The sequence below is a fragment of the Rhinolophus sinicus genome, chromosome X (assembly GCF_036562045.2).
Source record: "Rhinolophus sinicus isolate RSC01 chromosome X, ASM3656204v1, whole genome shotgun sequence".
Classification (NCBI taxonomy): Eukaryota; Metazoa; Chordata; class Mammalia; order Chiroptera; family Rhinolophidae; genus Rhinolophus; species Rhinolophus sinicus.
The window spans coordinates 2,301,124-2,311,005 of NC_133768.1; positions in this window are offsets into that span (position 1 = coordinate 2,301,124).

Genomic DNA, 9,882 nt, shown 5'->3' on the forward strand with positions numbered 1-9,882 from the left:
GCGGGGTGTGACATACAAAGCCAGAGGCAAGGTGAAGGCTGAGCTGTCAGCCTTGAGATAGCTTCACCTCACAGCTTGTCCTCCACGGCCAGCATCATTCCCCCACGTGGGACGCACACTTTCCCTGCCTGGAAGCCCTGTGGCCTGCATCTCTCCGAAGCTAGTTCTGGCACCTTGGGCATGTGAACAGGTGGCCAGGATGGCAGGGCCTTGCCCAGCCTCTATTCCTGGACGAACATGCTGTGGGTAGGCCAGCAAGGTGCAGACTAAGCCCTTCAAACTCAGGGTTTGCAGCGGGTGGGTTTCGGGAAGGCATTTGGGAGGTGGGATTATAGAAAAGGGAAGTGGGGGCCAACTCCAGCTTCAGCTTGAGCTGGGCTGGGCCTCTCTGAGCAAGCCCAGTCCCAGCTCCCATGCCCTGCTCCCTACAGCTTCTCAATCTGTCCCACCCGTCTCCATTCCCAGTAGGCTGCCACTTTCCCTGACCCCCTCCACCTCTTCCTCTAACTCACACCTCACAGTCTTCTTCCATGTGCTTTACCTTTCCAGGCGTAAGGGACGACGAGGACCCCAGCTCCTGGGCAGAGGGAAGCACCAGGCTGAAGACAGAAACTTTTGGCCTCGGCCCCTCCCCCCACCCCACCAGTTTGGGAGAGAATTACCGGGAATGAATAATACAGGAGCAGGAGCCAGTGTACTGCCAAACTTGAGATAGGGTGAGGCTTGCGAAGTGGGAGTTGAAGGTGAGGTGAGACCCAGATCTCAGCTGGAAGAGGAGACTCTCAGAAATCGTGGTGGGTCTGATAGAAGCCTGGAGGCCAAGGGTGAAGGGCATGTCAGGGCAGGGATGGGGGCGGGGACCAGAGAAGCAAGGATGGAGGGTGCGGTAGGGGAGATGGAGGATTAGGTGCAGGTCATGGGGCCCGCAAGGAGGGAGGGTGTCGGGCGGGAGGGGGTTCGGAGGCGGATGAAAGGATCCGAGATGGGAAATTCCAGTGGGTGGAACGGGGCTTTCACCAGCCGTGACACACTGAAGGAGAGAGGTCGCAGTGTCAAGCCCCTGAAAGGCTGCGAGCGTGCCTCCAACAGGCTGGCTGTGCGGAAGCGGCTCCAACACAGGCTGGGGGTCAGCGAGGGGTTTCTGGTTTGGCCGGCGGATGCCCAGTAGCGGCACGCGCCCTGGAGCGGCTGGAGGATGAAGGTTCGCAGGAGCTCCGGCCACCGCGCGGCTGGAAGGGGCAGGTGCTCGGGGCAGCGCGCGGCTGGAAGGGGAAGGCGCTCGGGGCAGCGCGCGGCTGGAAGGGGAAGGCGCTCGGGGCAGCGCGCGGCTGGAAGGGGAAGGTGCTCGGGGCAGCGCGCGGCTGGAAGGGGAAGGTGCTCGGGGCAGCGCGCGGCTGGAAGGGGAAGGTGCTCGGGGCAGCGCGCGCCTGGAACCGGAAGGTGCTCGGGCGAGCGCGCGGCTGGAAGGGGAAGGTGCTCGGGGCAGCGCGCGGCTGGAAGGGGAAGGTGCTCGGGCGAGCGCGCGGCTGGAAGGGGAAGGTGCTCGGGGCAGCGCGCGGCTGGAAGGGGAAGGCGCTCGGGGCAGCGCGCGGCTGGAAGGGGAAGGTGCTCGGGGCAGCGCGCGGCTGGAAGGGCAAGGTGCTCGGAGCAGCGCGCGGCTGGAAGGGGAAGGTGCTCGGGCGATTGCGCGGCTGGAAGGGGAAGGTGCTCGGGGCAGCGCGCGGCTGGAAGGGGAAGGTGCTCGGGGCAGCGCGCGGCTGGAAGGGGAAGGTGCTCGGGGCAGCGCGCGGCTGGAAGGGGAAGGTGCTCGGGGCAGCGCGCGGCTGGAAGGGGAAGGTGCTCGTGCCAAAACGCGGCTGGAAAGGGATGGTGCTCGAGCCTGCCCGCGGCTGGAAAGGGAAGATGCTCGTGGCAGCGCGGGGCTGGAAGGGGTTGGTGCTCGAGCCTGCCCGCGTCTGAAAGGGGAAGGTGCTCGGGCCAGCACGTGGGCCGAAGGGGAAGGCGCACGGAGGTGCGCGCGGCTGGGTGGTCAGTGTGCTCGGGCCAGCGCGGGGCTCTCGATGGCGCGGTTCTGCACCTGCACCCGCGTGACGCTCAGCGAGTGGCGCTCCAGCCTGTCCGCCCGCCTTCTGCAGCAGTTCAGCCCCGGCGCGCAGTGGCCGCAGTGTGCTGCAGCGCCTGCGTTTCGCGGAGGACGCGCGCCACCTCCCTATTGCTAACGTGGCCGTCAGGGGTGAGGGGAAGGGGCCCCGGCGACACGCTTGGGTGCTGAACCAAGCGCTCCAGGGGGCTGGGCTGGAGGCGGGCGGACCGAGTCCGGTACCCTGAGCGGGTGTGCTAAAAAAGAAGCTCTCGTCCACAGAGGAGGGCGACGAGGGCGCGGGCGGAGGACGGCCCCGGGGCTGCCCGGGGCCGCATAGGTGTCCAGCAGGTCGTGATGAGCCAGCGGTCCACTTCATTCCCCTGGGAGACCAACGCTGGGGGCGGTCCGTGCTCGAGTGGCTGGAGACAGCGCTTCGCCTGGGAGGAGGCCTCAGCCGGGCGGCCTATTGCAATGCAAAAGCCTGGGGCCGAGGTGGCTCCCGGAGCATCCGGGCTGGAAGGAAGGATTCAGATGGGCAAGGTACTTTAATGTGTTGTTCAAAGGGGACATTCAAGTGTGTGAAAGAGCTGGCATGCCACCTCCGCTGGCACCGGCTCCGAAATTAACTCACTCTGCTGCCAAGGGACTTGGGACCCTTCAAACCCACTCATCTTTTGTGTGGTCCATTCACTAGACCAATGCTTTAAAGGGAATAAAAATGAATTACTGAGTTCAAGTCATGGGCTGCCACGGAACTCCCAGGGGTGGGCCAGGGCTGGGAGCACAACTGTCTCTAACACTAAGCACAACCATCTTAGAGAAGCCACTTTGACCTGAACTCAAACCAGCGGATTGCTCAAAACAGTTTTGCCTTCTCGCCCAGGTCCTCTCACTGAGAAACCCAATGGAATAAGAACTTGCCGTATGCGTGTCTGCCGGGTTAGGGGGTTTTCTGAGGGAGGGAGAGTGGGGAAGCGGTGAAGGCAGGTTGTGAGGGAGCAGTGGTGGCGAGGTACCCCCAGAATGCGAGCTGGAACAGGAGTGGAAGACCACAGGGGCTGCAGAGAAAGTGGTGGCATAAATTACGATGTCCAACGTAAAAAAATGTTGGGAACTGTACGTCCAGCCCAGTGCTAGATGACCTGCTGCATCAGAACTTCCTAATATAGCCTCCCAGAGTCTCTCTACCTCATGTCACGGGTCCTCAGAAGGAACAGGACGCCATTCTCGCTCTCACATAAGTTACAAAGCTCCAAGACCTAACGGGTAGAGGTGGGGAGATGCTCACACTTGTTTTTGGCTCCAGAGATCGCTTCTCACCCCTCGCTCTGGGGTTACTTGCCCCAGAAGCTTCCTATTACCTTCACACATGGGCCAATGGCCTCTTCTCTCCTAATAGGCCACCTCCAACCCACCATCTGCAAGGCCAATGAGACTTTGAAGGATGCTGTTGTGATAGCCTACATGTCACCTCATCCAAGTCTTATGGGTCACTTATGTACCATCTGTAAAGTACATACGCACTCATCTAGGATTTTAAAACCTCTTAAGAAAATTTTGGAATATTGAGGCCATTGTGACATGGACCTGAGTGGAAAGTACAGCCATTTTATGAGTTATCGACTGTTTGCTAAAAGGAAGGACCACCTAAGAGAATCATAAAGAAAAGCTGTTTTCTGGGAGTGGCTCATAGGAGCCCATCTCATTACTTTTGGGGCACACTTTTGCCATTGCTGTGTGTCTTTTCTTTGTTTTAAACAGCTTTATCAAGATATAATTCACACGCCGTGAAATTCACCGTTTTAAAGTGTACAGTTCAGTGGATTTCTGTATATTCACAGGGTTATGCAACCGTGACCACTATCTGATTCCAGAATGTTTTCATCCCTAAAAAGAAATGCTGTGCCCATTAGCAGTCACTCCCCATTCGCTCCTATACCCAGTTCTTGGCAACCACCAATCTGTTGTCTTTATCGACTTGCCCATTGCGAATGTTTCATACAAATGAAAGCATACCGTCTGTGACCCTGGTGTCTGACTCTTAACTGAGCATAATATTTGGGGTGTGGGGAGGGATTCATCCATAGATGTATGAGTACTGCATTCTTCTTCATGGCTCAATAATATCCCACTGCATAGATATACCAGCTTGTTTATCCACTTAGCAGTTCATGGACAGTTGACCTGGTCTTATAGTAAAATAAGACCGGGTCTTATATTAATTTTTGCTCCAAAAGACACATTACAGCTGATTGCCCAGCTAGGTTTTATTTTGGAGGAAACACGGTACGTATGTACCTAGGAGTGTAATTGCTGGGTCACAAGGTAGCTCTACGTTTAACATTTTGAGGACCCACCAATGTTTTCCAAAGTGGTGGCACCATCTGACAATCCCCCCAGCAACACATCCATCCTTGCAACACGTGTTACCGCTTGTCTGTTTGGGTTTTCATGGCTGTGTATCTGGAAGGGGCACTTTCAGGTTGATCTTAATTGTAGTTTTTTGGTTATTTTCTGGCCCTATGAAGTTTAAAACACAAGTATTCTAACCGGATTCTGGCTCATAACCTGAAAACCCACGGATTTCCATCCTTTGGATTAAACACAGCTCTATGAAGTCTGAAACACTTTCCCTAAGATGGGAAACCTTTCGATGGAGTGTTCTAGAAGGTGCTAGCATCGTTTAACATTTGCAACATAGCCGTCACACTTAGCCCGTGTCCTTGGCTCAGGTTAGAGTCTCTAGTTGCTAAGGTTGGGTCAGATGGCATAAGGCTACCTCTCCCTGGGGAATGTCAGATTTTTTCCCATGAGCCCAGGAGACTGAATTTGAGGGACACAGGGTGACGGATAATTGGAGAATATAAAGGAAAAAAAGGAGAAAGAGGTCACGAAGACACATGTAGACAAGCAGCCCTGGGAGAGGCGGGCTTTGTGGAGGACGTAAAACAGACTTGAAATAGGGCAATGAAATACCAATAACCTAAAAAAAAAAAAAAAAGAAAAGGAGCATGATGAGAGTACAATGGTGCACATGCAAAGGCTGCAGCAGGAAGAGAGAATTCGCTAGGTTCTAAATAGGATCCGATGGCCTGATGGGAAGGGCGCTGTACTCAATGACAGGTCAGCGCCTTCTACCTCCTTCAGTCTTCACAGGTGAGTAAGACTGACAGAGTGCTGCTACAATCTATGTCAGAAGACACCCAGGAACGGGCACCAAAATGTAACAGCAAGACACAGCCAATTCATCATGGAGAGTGAGTGAAACACACTTGTGTGGCCAAGGAGTCAAAAAGTAATAAAGAAGGACTGCGAAAACACAACATAGAATCAAAAAATTAAACATGTACTTACCCCAAGGTTCAGCAATTCCACTTTTGGATCTACACCCAAAAGAAGGGAAAGGAGGGACTCAAGCAGATATCTGCACCCCCATGTTCACAGCAGCACTACTCACAATAGCCAAGAGGTGAACACCACCCAAGTGTCCCTCATGGATGAAGGGACAGACAAAATGTCTATCCACCCATTCCACACAATGGAGTATCATTCAGCCTCAAAAAGGAAGGGGATTCTGACACCTGCTACAACACGGATGAACTATGAAGACATTATGCTAAGTGAGATAAGCCAGTTTACAGAGTGACACACATTGTATGATTCCACGTACATGAGGTACCTAGAGAAGTCAAACTCAGAGAAAGAAAGCAGAATCGTGCTTGCCAGGGGCTCAGGAGAAGGGAATGGGGAGTTACTGTTCAGTAGGGACAGTTTCCATTTGGGAAGGTGAGAAAGTGCTGGAGATGATGGTGGTGGTGGTGGTTACACAACACTGTTGACTGTCCTCAACACCACTGAACTGTACACTTAAAAAATGGTAATTATACTAAATTTTGTCTATTTTACCACAATGAAACATACACAACAAAGAAGGCTGAGGCTTCACTAACCAGTGATGGGTCTCCAAGGGAACGGGAGCGTGGGGAGGAGGGCGGCCAGCTCCCGGCGCCAGCGCTGCTGACGCACACGCAGCTCCCCACGTCCTCCTGGCTGGCTCCTCGCTTCAGGCAAACACGATCCTCAGCAACACTGTGACCCTGGCTCTCACCTCAAAGCTCCTCTCCTCCACCCTCCACTGTTACCACCCCTACCACCCCCAACATTCTCGGTTACCATGACAACATCATTCTTGGTTGACCACTGCACTATCTCTGGTTTCTTTTCTTCCTCAGGTACCCTTTGTCTATCAGTTTTTATGTTCAGTAATGGGCCATCAGGGTCCTCTTTCAAGATCTCACCAACTTCAGACTTGTCTCCCGATCACCGTCTCTCGTCCCCCAGAAATGGCATGTAACACATCACCTGGAGGGAATGACATTTTAAAATAAGCAGTGACGACATATCCATGCCAGTGTTAGCAGAAGTGGCCCCCACATGGGTGAGATTTAGTTGTGAAAGACCACTGACACCCAACACATACCTTAATTTGTGGGACATCAGCTCTTACTAACTGAATCTTGGAAAACAGGCTCACTGGAGCACGGCACACATGAGTAAGATGGTATGGAATACGTAAGCTAATTCCTGACTGAGGAATTGGCCTAAGATTGGGGACAGCTTCAAATGGGACTTGTGTAAGAAATGAGACTACCAAACAGGGCACACGATGTCAGCTCGCCAGCACTTAGGACTCAGAGGTCCACTGAAACCTTCACTTACAGTGTTTCGATGACAAGGAATTGATTCCCCCAAAAAATGAACGGAGGTATGCTCAAAGTTGTGAGAAACACACCGAATGGACTTTATAACAGAATATAACTGGGACAAACAGAAAAAAATCCTAAAAACCCCATTTAGAGAATACATTCAGTAAACCACTTTATATAACAAAATCTATTACACAGAAACGCAACATTACGTTGAATAATTAAAGAGTTCCCAATGTTGCTAAAAAAGGAGATTTCAAAAATATCATTAGTATAATCCTGTTTCTTAGGGAACAGAGTCAATGGAAGTGTAACAGCTACATACGATGTCAGAGGGGTAGGAGGTTGGGAGGGGGGTTATCACTTTGTGAGGGGTGTGAATGTGTAACTATTACACAGGTTTGTGCACGCGAAACTTTAAAAAAAAGGTTAAAAACAGAAAATATATTTTTTTAAAAAGGAAAAGGGAGAGATGGAGGGAGGGAGGAGGGAGGGAGGGAGTGAGGGGAGCGGAGACAGGTGAATGTATTACCTTACATGCCACTGTATCTCTGAAGAGCCTCTGTGTCCTTACCTGTACAGGAAGGAAAGTGACAAGTGTAGGGACGAAATGGGGCAGTACATGTTAAGGGCCTAACAGACTTCATTTCTCCGGAGTCAATCCTGGCAATGGTGCCAGGGGCACCTGGCATGCCAGAGGGTGGAGCTGCCAGTAGGGAAGGTGGGGCCACGGGATGGGAGTGATAGATGCGGGCGTGGGGTGGTACCTGGAGACCTTCGATCTAACGCTGTCACTACTGATAGGTGGTTCTTCATAAAGAGGGCAAGATGCAAACTAGGTACCTGGCACACAGATAGTGGCTAAATATATATTGTTAGCTACGGACACACACACACACAAACACACGTATATGCATGTATATGTGTGTTTGCATATTTTCTATCATGCACAAAGCTTATTTTGGATAAAAATTGATACAAAAGCAAATTTAAAGCATATGGTGCTATATGGAGAGAGACATAGGGTGCTCCCCTCCATCCAGGGGACAGGAGCCCCTTATATTCAACACTCAAGACTCCTATGTTGCCACCAGTAGCTGTCATCCTTAGAACTGTGTGTCACCATATGTTGACACTGGCATTTTGACTGGTATTAAAATTTTAAACATGGGGTGGAGGCAATCCAAGCTGAAACATAGCAAACTGAGTGAAAAATTAAATAGCGTTCTTTATCGCAGGCTTCTTTGGAACCTTACCATGCTCCACGAATCCCTCAGACAGAAATACAGTTAAGTCCTCACCTCACATCGTCTACAGGTTCTTGGAAATGGACTTTAAACAAAACCACCTTCTACTATCGGCTAATTGATACAAACAAGAGTTAAGTTCCTTTGGCATATTTCTGGTCACAAAAACATCACCAAACTTCTAAATAAAGACCCAAAACACCTCTAATATGAAATTTTGAAATAAATGCGAGCTCTATACACATTTGAGAAAGATGAATGAAAACAAGTCAGATAATGGATTCCGGTTCCAGGGCACGGGTGTCCGGAGCCTGTCCCGGCAGCTCGGGGTGCCCGGCGGGACCCTCCTGGACAGGACACCCTTCCATCTCAGGGCCACTCCCACCCACCCACACTCACTCAGACTGGAACAATGCAGACACAGCAGTTCACCTCACGTGCACGTCCCTGGGACGTGGGAAGACACCGGAGTCCCCGGAGGAAACCCACGTAGGCCTGGGGAGACCTGCAAACCCCACAGACAGTGGCCCAGCCAGAAAGAGATTTTGTGTTTCTCATCAACATTATAACAAAACGCCGCTATCCGAGGACGTGCTGTACACAGGCTCACAAGCGCTGGGGTTAGAAACACATGCAAGGACGACCCACACTTGGCAGTGAGTCATGTTATGCTGGGTCCGTTATGCTATTGATACACCACTTTCAAGCTCCTTTGAAGCTCCTCCAGGTGAAAGGACTAGAGTTAGGATGAGACATGAGAAAAGGGTCTTTGAAAGCGGCAAAAAGTGGGGGGGAAAATATTTTAACTTTTTGTTCTGAAATAATTTCAGACTTAAAAGAAATTTGCAGAGCAGAGATCTGGACACATCCTGTGGCCACACTCCCCAAACGGAAACTTACATAACCCTGGTACAATGAACAGAATCAAGACGTCCGTGTTGACACAATGCCATGGCCTCAAGACCGTATTCAAACTTCACCAACTGTCCTTCGTCTGGCCCAGGAGTCACTCATGGTCCTGTGGCACATTCTGTCAGGTTGCCTTTGTTTCCGCTCATTTTGAACCTCACCTCTGTGTGTCTTTCTCACCGCAGCACCTTTCAAAAGAACTGGTCAGTTGGGGCGGCCTGAGGTTGCTGGTTCAATTCCCACATGGAATGGTGAGCTGAGCCCCCTGCAACTAAAGATTGAAAACGGCGACTGGACTTGGAGCTGAGCTGCTCCCTCCACAACTGGGATGAAAGACAACGACTTGGAGCTGATGGGCCCTGGAGAAACGCACTGTTCCCCAATATTCCCCAACAAAATTAAAAAAAAAAATTGTTTAAAAGGTTAAAATAATTGCGAAAACCACAATCACTAAAAAAAAAAAAAACTGGTCAGTTTTGTTTTGAAAGAATTCCCCTCACTTTGGGTTTGTGCGATGTTTCCGGCAAGAACGTCTGCTGGGAGGTCGTGTCCGTCATCGAGCATCCACCATCATTCGTGGTACTGTCAACTGTGCAAAGGAGAAGTCCCCCTGACGTGGTCCCTGCTAGGATGGATGACGCTATTTGGCTGCATTTTACAACCAGGTTTAAACCAGGAACGGGTTCACCGTGCAGCTCATAAGCTTAACCTTCAGGGACTCTCTCGGCTGGTCCTCCCGAGGTCCTGGTGGAGCCAGTCAGTGATGTGATCGCACAACCCTATGCTTTGGTGGAATTTGCCAAAGAAAGGTCTTTTCATGGCATTCGGTTAAGTCCACCATCTCCTTTCTCTCCGCCTTCCTTTCTACTTCACTCTCCCGTTTCAGGTGGTACCACAGGCATTTTTGGGATCTGGCAGAGAGGGAGCCGAGTGGAAA